The sequence below is a fragment of the Pleurodeles waltl genome, chromosome 8 (genome assembly GCF_031143425.1).
Source record: "Pleurodeles waltl isolate 20211129_DDA chromosome 8, aPleWal1.hap1.20221129, whole genome shotgun sequence".
Classification (NCBI taxonomy): Eukaryota; Metazoa; Chordata; class Amphibia; order Caudata; family Salamandridae; genus Pleurodeles; species Pleurodeles waltl.
Window position 1 is genome coordinate 1392175280 of NC_090447.1, and position 19983 is coordinate 1392195262.

Consider the following 19983-nt stretch of genomic DNA (forward strand, 5'->3'; position numbering starts at 1 on the left):
TGAATATGACCTTAAAGGTGTGAGGAGGTCTAGGACTTCAGCAAATATTATGGGAAGATTGGAATCACTACAGCGTTCTTTTTTCACATAAAGTGGAAAAATACATTATCGGTGAACTGCAGAGAGAACTGTATTGTTCTGTGTGCCTTTGTAAGAAATTGGGTTATTGGTTGAGGATGGGTGGAAGCCCCGCTCAGGCAACAACCACAGTCTTTGGCCGGGTGAACCACAAAAAGTGGTTAATTGATTGTGTTTAACCCTCTGGTAGCTTGGCACAACAACAGTCAGACTTAACTTAGAGGCAGTATGTAAAACGGTGGTTCTTAACATGTGGTTCAGGGACTCCCACAGGTCTATAAAGCCTGCTGAGGGGGTCCATGACTGTATAGGAATTTACATAATTTTGACATATAAAGTGTATTTAAATGAAGAAGCAAAATGTACAATTGAAAACGTTCTGTATGTGGAAGGAATCTGAAATTGGAGGCTACATTTTAAGATGGTATCCTTAGATTGATGCGTAGGAGCAGTGCAAGTGTATCAAACAGAATACGCTATGAACAATAAGTGGCCTAAATTGAATTTGGAAAAGCTCAAAAGATCCGATTAAAATCAATAATTTGATTATTTTTTTAAAACAAAATATTTGTTTGTTAATGAAATAACTTTTTGTGTATTTCTGCTTGTGTATTTGTTTGAATATTTGTTTCTGTATTTCTGTGTATTGTTTTGCGGTTCAAATTATCGAAAATGCTTAGGACTGCGACTTCCAGTAGTGACTCATTGGGGGCCCTCGGATGATACCAATAATGATTAATTGGGGATCCATAGAAGTCAAAAGTTTAAGAACCACTGGTGTAAAGTATTTATGCAGCACACAAACAGTAATAAAGTGATAACACAGCACAAGAAAAATCACACCTATTTAGAAAAAGTGAGGAAATCCTAATAAATAAAATCTTATTAGTAGAACAGGAGATATGCAATTATAACATTTAAGTAAAAACAGTGGCTAAAAGCACAAACCGCCACTTCAAGTTATCGGGTCATGTTAGAATAGGGGAAGTCACAAGTTCAGGCCGACCACAATGGAGCACAGATTGGATACAGGGACCTGATTAGTCCTGCTGAGAAGTTACCTTCAAAGTCCAGTGCAAAGAGTTCTGTTCGTGTTGAAGGAGGCCGCGAAGAGCAGGAGTAGAGTGTTGCAGCTAGTCATTGCTATAGCTGAAGAGCAGGCCGGGCATCGCGGGCTGACGTCACTATAGCACGGAAGAGCTGGTTAGGTGTTGCAGACGGTCATTGCTGTAGCTTGGTCTTGGAGGTTACTGCACCATAGTTGCTGTAGCACAAAGTGTGGCTCTTGCGGAAAACAGGCCTCACTGGAACTTTGCTTTGGCAGTCTACACAGGCTGCAGTGTCGTGTCGCGAATAAACCTGTTTGTGGTCTTAAGAAGCCCAAGCTCCAGGATTTTCACCTTTTCCTGGTGGAGAGTACACCCTGATGCCAGCCAAGGGTCCAGGACCTAGGAAGGCTCCTCTTGGAGATCAGAGACTCATACCAGAAGAGGACAGCAGGGCTCAGGCTGGTCCAGTTGCAGGTCTGGGCAGGTCCAGCTGCATATTTCGGCAGATTGAGATGCTGCTGAGGAGTTGGAGGGATTCCTTTGGAGTTTGTTGTGTCCCAACAACTCTTGCAGGAGGTCAATTAACTGACCCTTGGAGTCACCTTCGGTTGACCTGAAGGTGAGCAGTACCAGTCTTTCTTTTTGGACAGCAAGGCAGTCCCCAGCATCAGAGCAGTCCTTCTTCTGTAACTTCTGTGTTCTGAAGAGTGGTTCTGGAGGTCCAGTATCTATACATGGTGCCAACCGTTATGTGAGGGAGGGCACCCTGTCCTACACCCACATCTGGTTCTGGAAAGTTCTTACCCTTTCCCAGTTAAGGGTCCTACCTACCTGGGATGGCAAAAGACGGGGCAGGCCTGGTGTCAGGTTCCTTTGTCTCCATCTTTTAAGGCTTTCACGCATCCATCCAACTATCCATCAGTTCATGTTTCCACTCATTCATCCATCCTTTCACCATTTCTTGCATTCATCCTTCACTCACACATCCAAACATTAATCCGTACTGTTATCCAGCTATCCAGTTATTTTCATCCATCCATCAATTCGCTGTTTTTTTTAATCAATCCACCCTTTCACCCTTCCATCTAGCTGTCCATTCATCCAGTCACCCATTCATCCAGCTTTTCATCATTTCAGCCACTTTCTTTCGCCCGCGCATGCAAATCTTGATTTACCCTTCCATCAGTTCCTTTACCCTTGCATGCATCCTATCATCCAATTCATCCACAGTTTCTTCTTTATTTTCATATGATGTTTCTGCCCGGGACTCCTAGACCGAGGACCACCTCCACCAGGAGGCACCAATGTGAGGCATAGGGAGCGGAAGGTGACACCACCCTTTTGAGCGCTACAAGGTGGGTCCTGCACTCTGGCTGAGTGGAACATTTCTGCTGAGGACTCCAAATCCCAGGACCACCTGTGCAAGGAGGCGCCAATGCAAGGCATAGGGGAGGATGCTGACACACACCCTAAAGTGCTACAAAGTGTGTCCTGCACTCCTGCTGCACGGGACATTTCTGCTGGGGACTCCAAGTCCAAGGACCACCTGAACCAAGAGGCACCAGTGTGAGGCATGGTGGAGGAAGCTGAGACACCCCCGTTCAGTGCTACAAAGTGTACCCTGCACTCCTGCTATGTAGGAGGCACCTGGGCCACGCCCAGGTCTGTCCTGCCCCAGTCAACGACCGTAGGAGCCTGGGTTGGGCCATCCCCCTTGGCGCTAGACTTTTTGGAGACAGTGAGTCCTTGATTTTGGTGAACGGCACACTGTATCTTATGGCTGGAAATGTTTAGGGGTAGCATGGGGGAAGCGTAAGCTTCCCGGAGCCAGCAATACCGACTAGGCCAAAGCACTATTAGGTGATACTCTTGACTTCTTCCTTGCCCGAGCTGTTGGGGTTATAAGAAAAGAAATTGATCTTGCGGAAAGGCACCTGTCCCTCAACGTGGGTGAAAATCTGGGAAGTCATTTGGGAGACCACCTCAAGGAGGGCCTTGCGTCCTCTTTTATGCCTGACCGACAAACTTTCCCTATATTGGCTAGCTAACATAATAATGCTGAACACCTCAATGCTAGGGATAACAGCCTTTTTGCCAAAAGAAAGTGGAACCCCAAACAAGTGGGAGTATCTAGAACTTATAAATCAACTAGAGCCCAGAAGAGATCCGACAAGCCCTTAGAGTCCTATAACTTACTAGGGGTATTCCAGCTACTGTGGATGCATCTGAGAGAGCAGTTAATATTCATTGGGATTGTGTTTTAGAGAAATTTAAATCAGTGATGGTAGCAGGTGTGACCCTGCTGCTGGTGAGGATATGAAGCTTGGACGATGCAGTCGCCCAGTTAACCAAGTCCCATTCAGATCTGTTGGCCCACTGGGCCCAGCTATAAACCTGTTACATGATCTAGCAAGGAGGCTGGGCAAGGCTAGAGCTCCACAACTTGGCCAACTTTCTTTCCAGGGATCCATGTTGGGTTTTATGATAGCTGCAGAGGCTTAACCCCCTCCTATCCATATTCCAGGCATTTCATCATTGGGGAAGGGGGTGGTGGCTTACAAGGAGGTTTTAGCCCTTTGAACGGGCCATCTGTGCCTGTAATCAACACCAGGTGCAGCCTCTTTCTAATCAATGCTGCTTAAATCTCCCTCCAGACTGTTGTCCACATATGGCCGTTTGACTGGTGTACCCTACTCAGGTTCTGCTAGCAAATAACCCACTATCCAGCTGAAAAATCGAGTTTGCCATTGGCTGTCTAGAAATGCAGAGTTTAATATCAACAAATGTAATGATATGCTGTTCGTAAGAAGGGTTGGCTGGCTTAGTCTCTTGGCTAAAAACCAGAACAGGGACTGTATTGTTATTAGCTTTAAATATGCAGAGTTGGCCCTTCAGCTGATTGACAGTGGAGCTAAAAGGTTTCTGCTAGAAGCAAATATAAATATAATCCCTTTAGGCTTCCTGTGTAGACACCTACAGTCTAGGAGGGGCCTTCGACCACTAAGGCAGGTGAGGATCTAGGTTTACAGTTCCTGATGCAAATAGATTCCTTCCACTGTCAGATCTGGCGAGCATTGATTGACGCTTGGATCCCTTAGATGAAGTCATTAAGTCAATTCGTTTTTAGGGGATAACTGTATCCTCAGAGGACAGGGAAAGGGCGTGACATTAAAGGTAGCCGGAACATTGTAGGGGCCAGGAGCAAACAGCAGGACCCCAGGTGGCTTGGGTTCATCTCTCAATTTGATGTACCTATGCTGCAGGAAACGTGGGCCCTCGTGGAGCTTACTTAGGACGGTTTTGAAAGTCACATTGTTCCAGTGGTTGCTTTCCAGAGACAAAAACCATTGGGGGGGGGAAATAAGAAGGAAGTGGAGGTGGGGGAATCTGGCCCTGTTGGTTTCGACCCCCTTACCTTTAACATTTGTCCTGATAGTCTTAAGGCATATAGGATTCAGGTAGTGTGGGTTGTGCTACCAAACAAGTTTAATTTATTTTTATTAACTTTTATAATTCTGTCTATGACCTAGGCTGCCAGGTAGACTTTCTTTTTAATGTGTTGTCCACCCTGAGTATAAGGCCATCCACTTTGGGCTGTAACTTCAGGGTTATTGTGGGGGGGGAGGGTGATTTTAATGCTAAATTAGGCACAGCCATCAGTTCTTACCCCTACATGTTGCAGGACGTGCCTAACCATTTTGTCCCACCTGATAAAGGAGTTGGGGGAGCTGTATCCCCAGGTTGACAAGATTCATGATAGCAGGCAACCTGGACATTTTGGTTGACTGTCTTTTAACTATGGACTCACCTGCCCCTGGTGTCCTAGGGGCATATGCTAGCCTGGGTTCCTCTGTTAGGTCAATTTTGCTCAACCGATCTAGACGGAGGGGGCCTAACAAGCTGGGATAGTTCAACCAGGAGTGTAGTTCTGCTAACCGTAAGCTCCGAGAGCTACTGAATGCCAGAACCAGGGTCCAGCCACATATTACGGCTGCTAGAACTATATATAGGGAGGCAATCAAGAAAAGAAAACAAGAATTGAAGGAAAATCGATTGTAGTGCCAAGTTTCCACCTGTAGACGCAAAAATACAAGGGGGTTTTGGGACATAGTTAATGGTAAACTGGCATCAGGTATCAGATGGCCTAAGATCTAATATAAACCCAGAGAAGTGGGTGACTCATTTTAAGCTGATCTAGTCATCATACTTCGATTTCACATTAGTGCTAGGTGAGGATTCAGCTCAGCCCCCTATGGAGCTTTCCTTTGAGTGTCCTGAGGTCGTCCGTGCTATCATAGCTAGTAGTCCTGCTAGTAAAGCCCCTGGGCCAGGTGGTTTCTCCTGGATCTTTTTAAGGCCAGTATTGAGCTATGGGCTCCTCTTATTACCAGTGTTCTAAACGCTGCTGTCCGTGATCCCAGAATCGTGGAAATGCGCCATAATTCTACCAGTTTTTAAGAAGGGCAGCAGACAAGAGGTATATTGTTATAGACCAATATAATTTTTGTACTCCACAGTCAAGATAGTGGAGTGGGTCATCCTTCACCGAATTGAGGTTTGGGTGAAGGACAATAATGTTCTCTGGCCAGTGCAATTTGGCTTCAGGGAGGGTTTGGGGACAATTGAACAATGTCTTGACCTCAACCTTATCATGGGAAAGTGTGTCACAGCCAAGAAAGGGGAGCTTTATATGGCATTCGTGGACTTAAGAAGCACTTCTGACAGTGTTAACAGGTCTACGTTGTGGGATATTTTAACTTGTATTGGTGTGCCTTCCCCATTGATTGTTTACTTAGGAGTTGCATACAGGGCTAAGAGCATCTGTCCAATATGATGTTGAGGGTGAATGTACAGATTTCTTTGAACTCTCATGTGGTTTCGACAAGGTTGCGTTCTTGCCCCCATCCTATTTTTATTTTATACCAAATGGACATACTTCTTTTTTGACATCCAATGATAAGGACTTGCCCAAGGTAAAGTCTGCATTTATCCTGGCACTTATTGATGGTGATGATACTGTTTTGCTCTTTCACACTTTGACTAAAGTGGTCTTGATGATGCTTACGTAGGTTCGTGGATGAGTTAGACCTTGATACCAACATTTCCAAAGCGCACTATATGGTGTGTGACAGACAGTCCAGTAGACCGAGGTCAATCTCTATCAAGGGTGAAGCCCTTGATGTACACAATAGGTGGGTACCCTGTCTTGCTAATCGCTTTATGCGTTTTAGCCGATCATGGGGTGCCTTATTTATGTTTCCCTCTTCTATTGATAGTAAACCCATCTTGCCACTATTGGAAGTGCACAGAATGAAGTGTCTCCCCGTCTTGACCTATGGGGCATCCTTGTGGGGTTACCGGGATTTGCGCCACTTCAGAAAACTATTTTTCTAGAAGGCTGCTGGGTGTGGCCACAGGTACCCTTATTTTTTTCATGCATGAGGAGCTAAAATTAGCCTATGTGGAGGACAGTATTAGACATACTCCTATGCAACTGTGGCTCGCGGTTTTGAGTAACCAGGCTACTTCCCTTAACTGCAATGTGGTCGAGGACTGCCTAGCTTGTGAGGATGGCCACAAACTCCTGTGGTTGGCCCAGGTTCGGCATTGGCAGTTTTTATGGGTGGGTCAGAATGATTTTTTTTCTCACGGGTGATGAACAAGGGAGAGCGTACCAAGGTCAGGGAGCAGTTTGTCCTGACTGTGAAGGAACTGAGAGAGAGAGAGAGAATCTGGGTGAAATAATGCTGAGAGATTATTTGGTGATTAAAACCTGTCCAGGGCCTGAGCCTTACCTGTCATTGGTGAAGAACGTGTGGGAAAGGTCACAGTTAATTTTCTTTTAGTATAGGCTCTTTTAGGGGTTATTTATGTTTTCCAGATGTATGACAGAATCACAACACCATTTACTCTGAGGAAAGTAAGACCCTGATACTACTAATTGGGCATTCTTTGATCAGTTCAAAAATATGTGGCGCATGTTGCATGAACACAAATGAGTAACTCCAGGTTGTTGTTTTTTTTTAAATGGACAGCAATATTGACATCATACTGCAGTTCAATAACGTAATTCTGTTGATATGTATTTTTCAAGAGCACTTTGAGGAATATAGAACTTTGAGGCAGGGCCGGCTTCAGGGCGATGCGGCCGCATCGGGTGCTGACCTGGATTGGGGGGCCCTGACCTCAGGGGGGCGCTGTGTTTAGCAATGACTTTCGAAATCTGAGATTTAAAAGCACCTGTTGAAAAGTTCCTTGTGCGTCCAGCCATCAGGAAATAATTAAAATGTCAATCTACCTCTTGTAATTAACGTTCCTGCTAGGGAGAGAGACGGGTGTTTTGTCTAGCCGCAGCTTTGACTCGCTATAAAGTAGCGGAGAGGGTTAATATGCAAAGAAAAGAACTATTCTTTATGTGGGTAGTGACGTGGATTAGTAAAGCCAGCCTTTACAAGCTCTTTAAAACAAATGAATGTATGTGGAAAGAGGGCTATGGAGAGATGAGGGGTACATTTGCCTGGTGGTAGTGAGTGAATCAGAGGTATTATGTGTTAGAGAGCTGAAACGCGTCAGGGGGATTAAGAGCAATCTGCTGCAATATGAATATGGTGAATACAGTATGTAATGGGTTTATACTTACTTAGAACATACTTACATTTCCGTTGTAAAAACATGCATGGTAAAGGCATACTTGTGGTAAAAAAAAATAACTGGTAAGTGTAAACCATTTTAAATTTGATTTTTATGTAAATACCTTAAACCCTAAAAATACCCTTGGCATTCCAAAACCTATACCCACCCTAAACACCCCTTAGCACCCAAAACCTCATACCCACCCTAAGCCCTAAAAATACCCTTGTCATCACAAACCCTAAAAATACCCTTGCCACCCAAAAACCAATACCCTCCCTAAATATTGAAATTACCCTTGTCTCCAAAATACCTATTGTAACAAAGTGGTCTTCCATAATAAAATCCAGGAACAATAGATTGCAGACAGGATAAGTTTATTGGATATCGAAGGTCCCATCCACTCTCCACACCTGCCACCAGTTCCTCACGCTTGTGGCCCCTCCTTTACATTCTACCATGACTCTATTCCATTCTAAGTTAGAACACAGTGATTCCACTCTGCCTATGTTTACTTATGACATACATATGCATTGAGTACTATACGCCCCCCTCCTTTACACAGAAAAATGTTGTTGCAAGTTACACATAAATACATTATTATACTATTATTTTACAACGAATATACAATTCTATTATTACAATTCCTATGTAATATACTCTTTTAAGTATTTCGGAGTTAGTTTTCCTGTCAGACGTTTGACTCCAATTGCTAAGTCACCACCAATAGGTTCTCTTCCAACCAGATTCTCTTTGAGCAGCACCACCCGAATGAGATTCCAGATCCTACAGTCTTAACTGCATTAGTGAACAACTTAATAACTCTCACAGGTTTAGACATGTCTGTGCCACTTCCTCTTTTCCTCACAGGTTTTCTTATCAATACCCATTCTCCTACTTTGACCTCTGTTACTCGTATTGATTTCCTCGTATCAAAATTTTCTTTGCGAGCCATTACTCTCTTTTCTTCTCTTACTCTCCAATTTGTATCTATACCTCCTGACCTGTTCTTAACTCCATATCATTCGCCCAAGTGGGTGCTACCAGTGTATTAGGGTGTCTGCCCCTAAACAATTCAAAAGGAGTTTTCACAGTTACAGAATGAGGAGACACCCTATCTGCCTCAATTCTCTTAACCACCTCCTTCTTCCAGTTTAGCCCAGTGTATTTGGCCATAGCTATAGTTTCTTTTAGCACTGTATTAAAGTGTTCCACCATACCATTGGTTTCAGGATGATATAACGAACATTTCTTGTGTCGTACAGCATGATTTTCTAAAAATATCTCCATTTCCTTAGAGATCAATTGCACTCCATTATCAGTGAGCATAACGTTAGGAATACCCTCTCCCAAATACCTCTCTCAAAAAACGTATTACATGTTTTGTTTCAGTTCCTCTAGTAAACATGACTTCTGGCCATCTTGAGTATAAATAATTCAGTTTTATGAGATATGTATCACATCCTTCCTCAAGAATTGGACCCAAAATATCAAGGGCAACTTCCTCCCACGGGTGAGTTGGTCGATCGCTAATCTTCATGGGCTGCACCTTAGGTTTGACACTTTTCTCACTCAATGCATATTGCATACGTTCCCTTACTGCTCTTTCCACTTGACAGTCCATACCTGGCCACCAGTATGTCAACCTTAACCTCTCTTTGGTTTTTGACATGCTCTGATGACCACAATGTGCAAGAGAAACTAGTTCCTGTCTAAACCCAGATGGCTGAACTATGCTTGTCCCTCTGAACAAACCCTTTTTTCAGATAATTCTTCCTTAACATGCCAGTACTTTTGAGTCTCCAAACCCCCTTCATTTCTATTCTTCCAACCTCCTTTTATTAATGATAGCACTTCTAACATTGCATTATCAGATTCACATTATTTTCGCCATTTAACTTCAGTTATGTACTATCTTCAATTTCACATACCATTTCTTCATCTTGACTTTCATTAGCACGCTCTTCTCCTTGATCTTCTTCCTTCACTTGCACCAACCTCGGTAACGTGTCAGCAACCCTGTTCTGTACTCCAGGTATATATTTTACTTCTAAGTCAAAATCTTGCAGGGCTACCACCCATTTGGTTATTCTTCCTGATATTGCATCAATACCTTTGTAAAAAATATATATATATCACAGAGAGGTTTATGGCCTGTTCTCCCTTCAAATTTGTTTCCCCACAGTGAATTCCTTAATTTCTTAATGCCCTAATGGACTGCAAGGGCCTCCCTCTCAATTACTGAGTAATTCAATTCAGGATCTTTCAAGGCCTGTGGTAAAAACAGTACCAATCATTCTGAATTGTTTCCACCTTGTTGTAAAACAGCACCTAAACCTTTTGTGCTGGCATCAGTAATTAACACTGATTTGGAGTTAAGATCAAATTTTTCTAATTTGGGAGCCTTCCCTAACCTTTCTTTTACCTCTTTAAATTACATCTCGCATTCATCGCTCCAAACAAATTCCACACCTTTCCGTAGTAATTTCTTCATATTTGCACAAATCTCTGCAAACCCTTTCACAAATTTGCTATAATATTCAGCCATACCAATGAATTTTATAAACTCTTGCTTATTAGACAATGACTCTAAATCCTCTATAGCATTCACCAAATCCACGTTGGGAGTGATACCTTCCCCAGTGATTGTGTGACCTAAATACTCTATTGAATTCCTTCGGAATTTACATTTCTCTTGTTTGATAGTCAAGCCAAAATCTCCCAGTCTCTCCAACACACGTTGTACTCCCTCATCATGCTCAGAGTTGTCTTTCCCAAAGACTAGAACATCATCCTGATACACCCTTATGCCTTTGAGATCCTTTAATACTTTCTCTAATGCTCTTTGAAATACTGAGGCTGTAGAAATTCATCCAAATGGCAGCCTAAAGTACCTAAATGTACCAAACGGTGTGACGAAAGCAATGAGATACTTAGACTCATCATCCAGACTTATCTGATGGTACGCTGATGATAAATCTATGGTGGAAAATACTTTCACTCCTTGAAGTAACATCAACATGTCTGAGATACTGGGCAATGGATATCTGTCTACCACTACATTCTTATTACGTTCCCCCAAATCAGTGCATAGAGGCAGACTCCCATTAGCTTTCCTGGCTGCAACCACCGGGGCCAGCCATTCTGTTCCCTCTACTTCTTCAATTATTCCATCTCTTTGAAATTTTTCTAATTCCATTCTCATTTCCTCACGCACTGCCACAGGAACATTGCAAACCTTGCCACATACAGGTTTTCTCCTTCCATCAATCAAATGTGATGAGTATAATGTTTGAGACACCCTAGCCTGTCTTGGAAAACCATGGGAAATGTCAGTGTTAAGCACTCCACAAAATCATCTGCCACCACACTCTGTTTCTCATTTATTCTATCTTGTTCACTCACTGCATTCACAAGCATATCTTCTCTCAATCTTACAGGTGGATCACTATTGGGATCAGGAATTACCCCTGTATCTTTTTGATGAAACCAACTCAAAATGCTGTCACCTTCTTTAGAAACATAAATCTTTGCATTAGTATACTTATGTTTCAATTCAAGTAAACCCCAGAAGTATCCATGTAATTTAATATGTTCACCACCATAAGCATATGGACTAATATCAGGTTTAAACAACTTCACCTTGTCTTTGAGTTTGTCAAGGTAAACTTCCTTCAAAACAATGGTTATTTTTGCTCCAGAGTCAAATAAATCTCTTGTCCTCTCACCATCTACTATTACCTCATCCAGTGGACTCTTCTTTTTTCCTTCCTCGATGTGAAGAACAATTTGTCCACATTCAAAATCAATATCACTATCCCCTTCAGACTCCAGCTTTTCCCTCACTTCATACATGCTACCTTTCCCACCTTTCGCTCTGCACACAGTAGCAAAATGACCTTTCTTTTTACAGTGACTGCAAATCATCTTAATTGCTGGGGAATCTTTATAATTTGCCATATATCCTTGTTCACCACCGCGAAAGCACTTTTCTCTGAACACATTCTTCTTTTCTCTTTTATAGTAGCTTCCTCCCTGAGCTTCATGCTTTCCTGCAGTATTCTTAATTACTTGCACACTATCACCTTTCCCTTCCGCCTTCTTGATGGTTTCAACACATTTAAAAGAGTGTTCAATTTTCTTTGCTATTACCAACACTTCATCCAATGATGGTTCAACCTTCTGCCAAATCTCTTCCCTTATTTTCTTTATATTGCACCGTAGCATAAACTGATCTCTGATCCGTTCTTCTGATAACAGATCAAACTTGCATGAGGAAGCCAACTTTCTTAACACTGTTGTATAATTTTCCACACTTTCACCTTCTTTCTGATTCCTCCTCCCAAAGTGATATCTCTCCAAAATAGTACTAACCTTGGGTAGGTAATGTCCATCGAATTTTTCTATATATGCTTCATATTAATTTAAACTCCCATCAAGGACTTCTGGCAGATTATCAAATACTTCTTGTCCCTCCGAACCCAAACAGTGTAACAGTAATGCAGTTTTCCTTTCTACACTCAGATGCCCCACACACTTTGGCATATCTTTCGAAAACATTTTTCCATTTCTGCCATTTGATAGGAGGTTCTCCTGGTACAGCTAAAAAGAAAGGTGGTGCAGTAACTTTCTGCATAGTTATTACAATAACCAAACTTGTATCCAACAAACAGTGTATATAAAATTATGTATGATAAGCAAAATGTAAGACCACGCTCCCAATATATGAGCTAAGGTTTTCTTTTCCTTCTCTCTCTCTGTTTTTTTAATGGAAAAAAAAACTCGTAAACTTCAAATAAACAGAACCTGTACAATCAGTGTAGTTCACAGCCCACGTTAGAAGTCTCCACCAACACTCCTTGTCAGGTTTGAAAAATGCAGCAGTTTCAAGACGAACACAGTGCACCATAATAATCCTCTCTGTTGAGGACACAACGACATGTACACAGCTGAAAGGAGCTGACTCCGTGCAGAACTTGTGCTCCCAGAACATGGAAGAGCTAGTGCAGTGAACCACTTCCTCTTAAACATCAGGTCACAATGCGTACACTGACACCTTCTGTAGATTTGTGCTTCCCTGACAAAACGCAATGCCAACCCCACATGGAAGCACTTCTTTTTAGGAGGACGATTGACGCTGCGCACACTGACGCTTCCTGAAGCCTGTTCGTCAGGTGCAATGAACAGCATCAATCCACCACACCTCATGAGGAACACTTAAAGAACTCTCAAGAGCACCAGTAACTCTTGTTGTTATACAATTTTTTCCTGTGCGCGATGTTGTCAATAACTTTACGCTTAGATTCAAAGTAAAATATTAAATTGTCATTAGTTTTACGCTGATTTTCAAAGGAAAGGATTCACAAATCATATAGTCCTCAAGTGGCAGTTTCATTTGCCGACAACATCCGCAGAACATCCACAATTTTCAAAATAACTAATATTACTCCCACTCTCAAAAAACTTTCCAAGAATGGGTGTCAGCGTAATCCTCCTCTGTTGAAACCGAAATCAAATCACAGAGTTCCATGTGACATCAAGATAATATGCTGAGCAGTACATCTTACTCATTCCAGTGTTGAGACCTACATTACGAAAAAATAAAATCCTCCTGGTGATATTCCTGAACCTTCAGATTCCATCCTCCGTTGCCAGTGTAACAAAGTGGTCGTCCATAATGAAATCCAGGAACAACAGATTGCAGACAGGATAAGTTTGTTGGATAACGAAGGTCCCATCCACTCTCCACCACTGCCACCAGCTCCTTACGCTTGTGGCCCCTCCTTTACATTCTACCATGACTCCATTCCATTCTAAGTTAGAGCACAGTGATTCCACTCTGCCTATGTTTACTAATGACATACATATGCATTGAATACTACACCTATACCCACCCTAAACCCTACAAATTCCCTTGCCATCCCAAAACTTATACCCACCCTAAACCGTTAAAATACCCTTGCCACTCAAAATCCATACCCAGCCTAAACCCTAAAAATACCTTTTCCATCCCAAAACCCATTCCCATCCTAAACACTAAAGTTAACATTACCACCCAAAAACCCTTACCCACCCTAAACCCTAATATCTATCTATCTTATATATATATGAATATATATATATATGTGTGTGTACATTTTTTTCCACTAGTATAACTACCATTCATGCCTTTAAAACAAAATTCGTAGTATAGGCATACTCGTGGTTAAAAAAAAAAGGTAAAAACAGCTGTGGTAAAGACTGTTTCTTGTAACGGCTTTCCTGGTTTTAGAGGCTGTTTCCCATGTTTTCCTACAGGTCAGTTTGCCCCCAGAAGTATTTTGCCCTGTCCGTGTGATGGTTCCTCCCTCCAGACGCGCTCGAACGTTTTACATTGTTTTGCATTTATTATTCCCCTTTTCACCGTAGGCACCTTTTACCAATTCTTAGAGACTGTGCATTGGACAGCCACTCTATTCCTGCAATCTATGTCTGATCCGGTGGTGTGCTTTGCTGTTGGAGCTTTTTTTAAAAGTGTCCCGCATTGGCGTAATACTGCGGTTTTTTAGCACAATCAGTTTGTACCGCAAAGGGTAATCATGATCTCACTGATTTTAAGGGTTTTAAGGATTTCTCTCTTCATGTTCTATCTATGCATTTTAGCGCGAGTCTGTATTATTTTATTATTATAATTATGTAGATTTTTTTTTTAACTCTTTTATGATTATTTGTATGTAACCGAATGAAGATGTGTGCATACATATGTCCTTCCTTTGGCTGTTCGGAACCCTCTCGCTTTTTCATTCCCTCTTTTTTTCTCCTTCCTAATTGCTTCGCTGTGGTTAACCCCTGACCTCTGTTATTGTTATCCTTTACTTTTGATTTTTGTAAGAGCTTTTGTCTGCAGAGCTGCAGACAGAGCAGGCTCATAAATAACATAACTCGCATAAATAACTGAAATTGTCGCTCCCCTCCGCCCCCCCCCCCCCCCCCTTTACCCCCGTCTTAAGCTGTGAAAGGGTTGGGGCGAGGGGGTTCATGACTCCACTGCATGTAGCTTTATCTGATGTGATATCCATTTTCCCTCTTGATAATATATGAATCTGCCTCCTTCAGAGAGGTTGTGTTCTCATTTATTGTGTCAAATTCATTTTTCCTTCCTCTGTGAGTAAGTGCCCTAATCAGAAACATTGTTATGATTCCCAGTTATTGAAGGCAGAATCAGATAATTTTGAGTAAATAAAGTAATTTTGGCATGGTCACCATCTTGATCGTGTCCCCGTGGTCCAGGCAGAATAGACCTCCTCTGTCTTGTTTTAAGATCAGTTTGAATGTATTTCCTTAGGGGATGATGCTTAGGCTCCATGAAATGTTATAGGTCAAAGGTGATGGAAACCCCCAGGTATTTCAGTGAGTTTTTGCATCGGAAAATGAACTCCCATCTCTAATGTGATTCATTGTTTCTCCTAATGTGACACCACGATGTTGTTTTTCAGCAGGGAGGTTTGGCACCAAAAATAAATTTTACCCTCAAATGTGATTTGTGCTCCTAAAGGTTCCACACTTCTGCAGATGGGGGATTTTTCACCTCTCTGTACTTTGAAACAAATGTGGTTTACCGATGTACGTATTTCACACCTAAAGCCACATCTTACTGCATTTCTTTCTGTGCACACTGATTTTGCACCCAAATGTGATACCTCACCAGCACAGGGGCGATTGTGCTCCAAAGTGCCAATTAACATTAGCAACAACACAACGAAGGTCTTTGCGTATCTAAATAAAGTATATGCTCCTAAATATATGTTTGAACTGAACAGTTCTAGACACTCCTTGTGATGTTGCACCAGTAATGATGTTGCACCTAAATATGACTTGGCATGTAAATGTTTTTTGCTCCAAAAAGTGTTTTCAAGCTTATGCCTGTGTTTCACTGTGGATGAGTTTTCACCTAAATATGCTTTTGATTCTAACTATATGTTTGTTTCTAAATATAGTTTTTAAATAACTTTGTTTATTGATTTTTACAGTTTTCATAAACATCAAGCACATAACATAAGCAGTATGCACGCTCAGACGGTATTAGTGAGTTTATCACCGGAAAACTGTGGAGCAGCGAAATGCCTCTGTTGCCCATCTTTTCAGTAATTAATTTAGCTTCTAAAGGGTTAAGCGCCGAGACTGCTTTAAGCCCGTCTCCGTGGGCGCTAAAACATGCCTCAGCTGTAAATAGCGAATGAATTGTGTTTTATGGAGGCGGAACTATGTTAGCTCCCCAGTGGCATATTTTGATCTGCTGCCAAACATCTCCAAGTGCTGACATGCTAATTAAGTCCAACTGGCGATACCCTGGGAGTCCGGCAGTGTGTGCCAGCCAAGTGCCGTGCCACGGGGGTCATTTCAGTAGGTGTGTTGTGCCACCTTACATGCTTGACAGAAGCCTGCCAACAGAGGAAAGGAAGGAAGCCGTGAAACAGGCGGGAGGATATGAGGCCCAGCCTTATGGTAAAGCTGATGTAACATTCCATGTCTATCTTTTAAGGCTGGTTCCAGCCTGGTAATTGGAGCATCCCTATTCCAAAATAACCCATCATTAATTGGTATAATTTGTGACGCCCTGTAATCATTTGCTCCTAAATATAGTTTGTTCTGCTAAATGCTTGAACACTCTTATTTATATTACACATACATATTGATTTTACATCTCAATCTAATTTTTGCTCCTAAAACTTTTTTCACACTTTAATGATGTTCGGCAACGGTGAATTGGCATCATAATTTGATATTCCCCTCTAATGTGATTTAGTTTCAATTTCTTTTGATACTACAGTTGTGCTTACTTTGCGACAAGGTTCATTTTGCATCCCAAAATGGGATTTTGCACTTGAATGTGATTTCTGCATCTAAAGGTTATCTATATTTATGCTACTGTTTTGCCATGGGTGATTTTGCACCTGAATGAGATCGTTGCTCCTGCAATATTTGTGTTGCTCTTGTTGATCTTGCACCTAGGGCGGTTTGGCATTTTAGTATGAGTTTGCCCCTAAATGTGATTCACAGTCCTGCCTACTTTGCACCCATCAGTGATTTTTGCACCTTCTGATATGCCTACCGTCTGTACTGATGATGGCACTACTAGCCCACCCTCTCAAACATTCCACATTTTCACCCACATACCCTTAAGGAATGAAACAAGACCCCAAATTAGCAGCCTAAATGTAGGTATTTGCTCGAACAAAGCTGCTGCTACATTGCCACATACCATAATATTTCCTCTCACAAAGTGCCCAAAATGCACACCAAACCCAAGGCTTCTGAGCATTCCTGTCCACACATTGCCTCTTACACACCCCACTTATCCGAATACTCTGTGCTTGCGGATCCCATAACAAATCCTTTCACAATAGTCTCCCGGGTTGGAGGTCCTACACACAAAGATCAGTCTGCCTAAGCAGCTTCAGAAGATTCACCTCTTCAACCCGGAAACTCTTCGACACATTGCTTGAAGGTGTAGGCATGTGGTCCATCTACCTGAAAGCAAGAAGGGTTTGTTGATGGTTTGCCTTGATTATGGCAGTGATCATCTTACCTCCTTGCGTGAACAAATTTTACTGGAAGAGTTCAGCTACCATCTGTAAAGCTACCACAACACCCACGCATCGTTCCTCAAAGTTTACCGATCAGTCAGCAGCTTAACTCAACCTTTCACCTTACTTGCCGCAATTAGGGCTTTCCCCTGGGCCTGATTTTCACAAAGAAACACTGCAAAGCCTATTAAATTTGGTTGCTACTTTGGCCTTTTCAAAATCCTACGCTTGTTAAACCGGAAGCCTGTATGGTAAAATGGTGAGACTGCAAACACCTTGACAAGCACTGGTAAAGCCAAGAGATCTGGTGTTAATGTGTTAACACATGCAAAAGAGGCAAGCACAAACGCTGGTCTCTCCGTGCGCTAATGTCAATGATCTTTTCGTATGTCTGAAGCTAACAACGCTGCTGTTCTATTTTTTTTTCATTACATTTGTAGTGTTGGTGCCATGCAGTCGGGCAGGCTTGGAGAGTAAAAGAAAATCCAAGTTTGTGAGGCTGAGAAAGAGGCACGTTGCACAGACACACAGCGCATAATAATTCAGTAGTGACTTGTGACTTGAATTATATCCAAAGACAACAAGAGACTCAGAGGGCACCTGGTGCTAGTATGTATTACATAAAACATATGCAGTAGCCTGCATGACGTACAGACGGGTGCTCTAGGGTGTCCCACATGTTAAATGAGCCCCACGACACATTGTGTACATAGTAAATAGTGACCTTGGACCCCGTGGGCATTTAGGGTTGTCCTTGTGATTTACTACACATTAAAATCAGTGCCGGTGCTTTTTTTCTTCTTATTTTGAGAGGTTTACTGAAGTTGCAGCTTTTGTCTGCGTTCACAGAAGATTCCTGCGGTTCATCATTTTTAGCAACAAGAATGCGCCGCTGCAACGCTCCACCTGTGCTGCATTCATTATGGTGCAGGTTTTATACTGGGGTGCAGGACAAAAAGGAAGTCTCTTGAAACTTGTCTTCGGCCCTGGAGAAACCTCAGCTCTAAACTGAGACAGCTTCTTGATTGTTTTATAGCAGGAGGCAGCTTTCCGTGTCTGTTAGTTGCTGAACTGATGTTTGCGGGACGCATACTAACATTCAGCCAGATACATAGTTACTGTTTGGTTTTAAATGGCGAGGTTTCTGGAGAGTGTGGCCACTGTCAGTGGGTGAGATGCATTTTGGCTTGCTGCTCGCCGGTTGACACTAACATTCATCATATTCCTGAATCATCTGGCCCCGAGGACAGCTGGACCTTGGCTTCCGGGCAGCATGACAGCAAGGGAATGAAAAACCTCAGCAGATAACTTTGTAGAGCAGTGATACTCATTACGGCCCGGGGGCCGCATGCGGCCCTTTTGACCTTTACATGCGGCCCTCAGGGCAGCAGTAGCACTAGACTGCAGTTTACTCGACTCATCAAGGGATACTTTATTTAAGCATTATTGAAGATAAAGAAAGGAAGCAAGGAAGTTGTCCTGCAGCGCTTTAACTGCAGGAACACTTTTATTGTTTCAGGAATCTTGCAGAAAATGTCTACAGCTATGATAACTGTTCTTAGAAATTCAAAAAGTGTATTTAATTTAGCTGCAGAACTATTTCATCTTAGTACACAAGGTTATAACAGTGCCTGGAGAAGTATTTTTGTAGAACAATAGATTTGAAACATAAATTCAGAAACATTCATTCTTACCACCACCTTGATAACAATGCCAATAATGAACTAAGAGGCAAGTCAGTTATCTGCACTCTTTGATTGGCCTGATTTGCACATGAACAACTTCATAGTTTATTAAATCAAACACAGGACAAGGGTTTGCACTGCACACATACCGAAGTCATGCATTGTGAGGTCCTCCTACATAGAATAATGAAGAAAAAGAAGGGAACGTGAAATAAAACAATTGTCTAGGATCACACAATTTGGTAAAGTGGGGAAGCTGAGATTAATGCCAGGTTTTCTGGTTTCACATTGTGCGATTCAGCCACTAGATCTATATGCTTTGCTGCCCCCTATCCTGACCATAACGCCATAACCCCTCCCCACCTGGAGCCCCTCCTCCCTTTGATCACCATGCTGATAGCATCAATGCGGCCCTCGGTTGCACCACAGACCAAACTTTGTGGCCCCTGGGAAAATGTTTGTGAGTACACATGTTGTAGAGGATCAAGCCCGCCACCTACACCCTACAAAATACTGTGTGGTGGTGGTGTAAGGCCAAGCCAGTGGAAGATCACCACTGGAGAATGAGACGGCTCCAATACAGAGATACATGGCGGTTTGAGGCCATGGTGAGGAGGTGGTAAAAGAGGACAAAGCCCAGCGACTGGGTGCCTTGACGGAATGGCTGTGCTTCACCTGATAGGGATTACAGTGAAGTGAAACGGGGCCCCCGAAGGGTGAAGAGGCAGAAGGCGAGATGTGTGCTGTGGCATAGTGTCTCAGATGGACAAGTTTCTGGATCGCATTGCTGCTGGATGCAGGCCAAAGTTGTGGAAACTGATGTGGCAACAAAGTAGACGGCAACACAAGAGACATTGAACAAGGACCTGAGTGCCAATACAGGCACTAGGGCAATGCTGGAACACCAAATAGATACCTTTGTGATAGATGTAAGCCGCCTGAGAGAAGGTCATTGTAAATTAGCCAACAGGGCCA

The 19983-nt window shown here is 42.6% G+C and overlaps 1 protein-coding gene across 2 annotated transcripts in view; it reads left to right on the forward strand.

The window, feature by feature from the left end:
* SLC36A4 (solute carrier family 36 member 4) overlaps nucleotides 1–19983 on the forward strand; it is an 820425-nt gene that overhangs the window by 183598 nt on the left and 616844 nt on the right. The gene's annotated exons all lie outside the window — the stretch shown is intronic.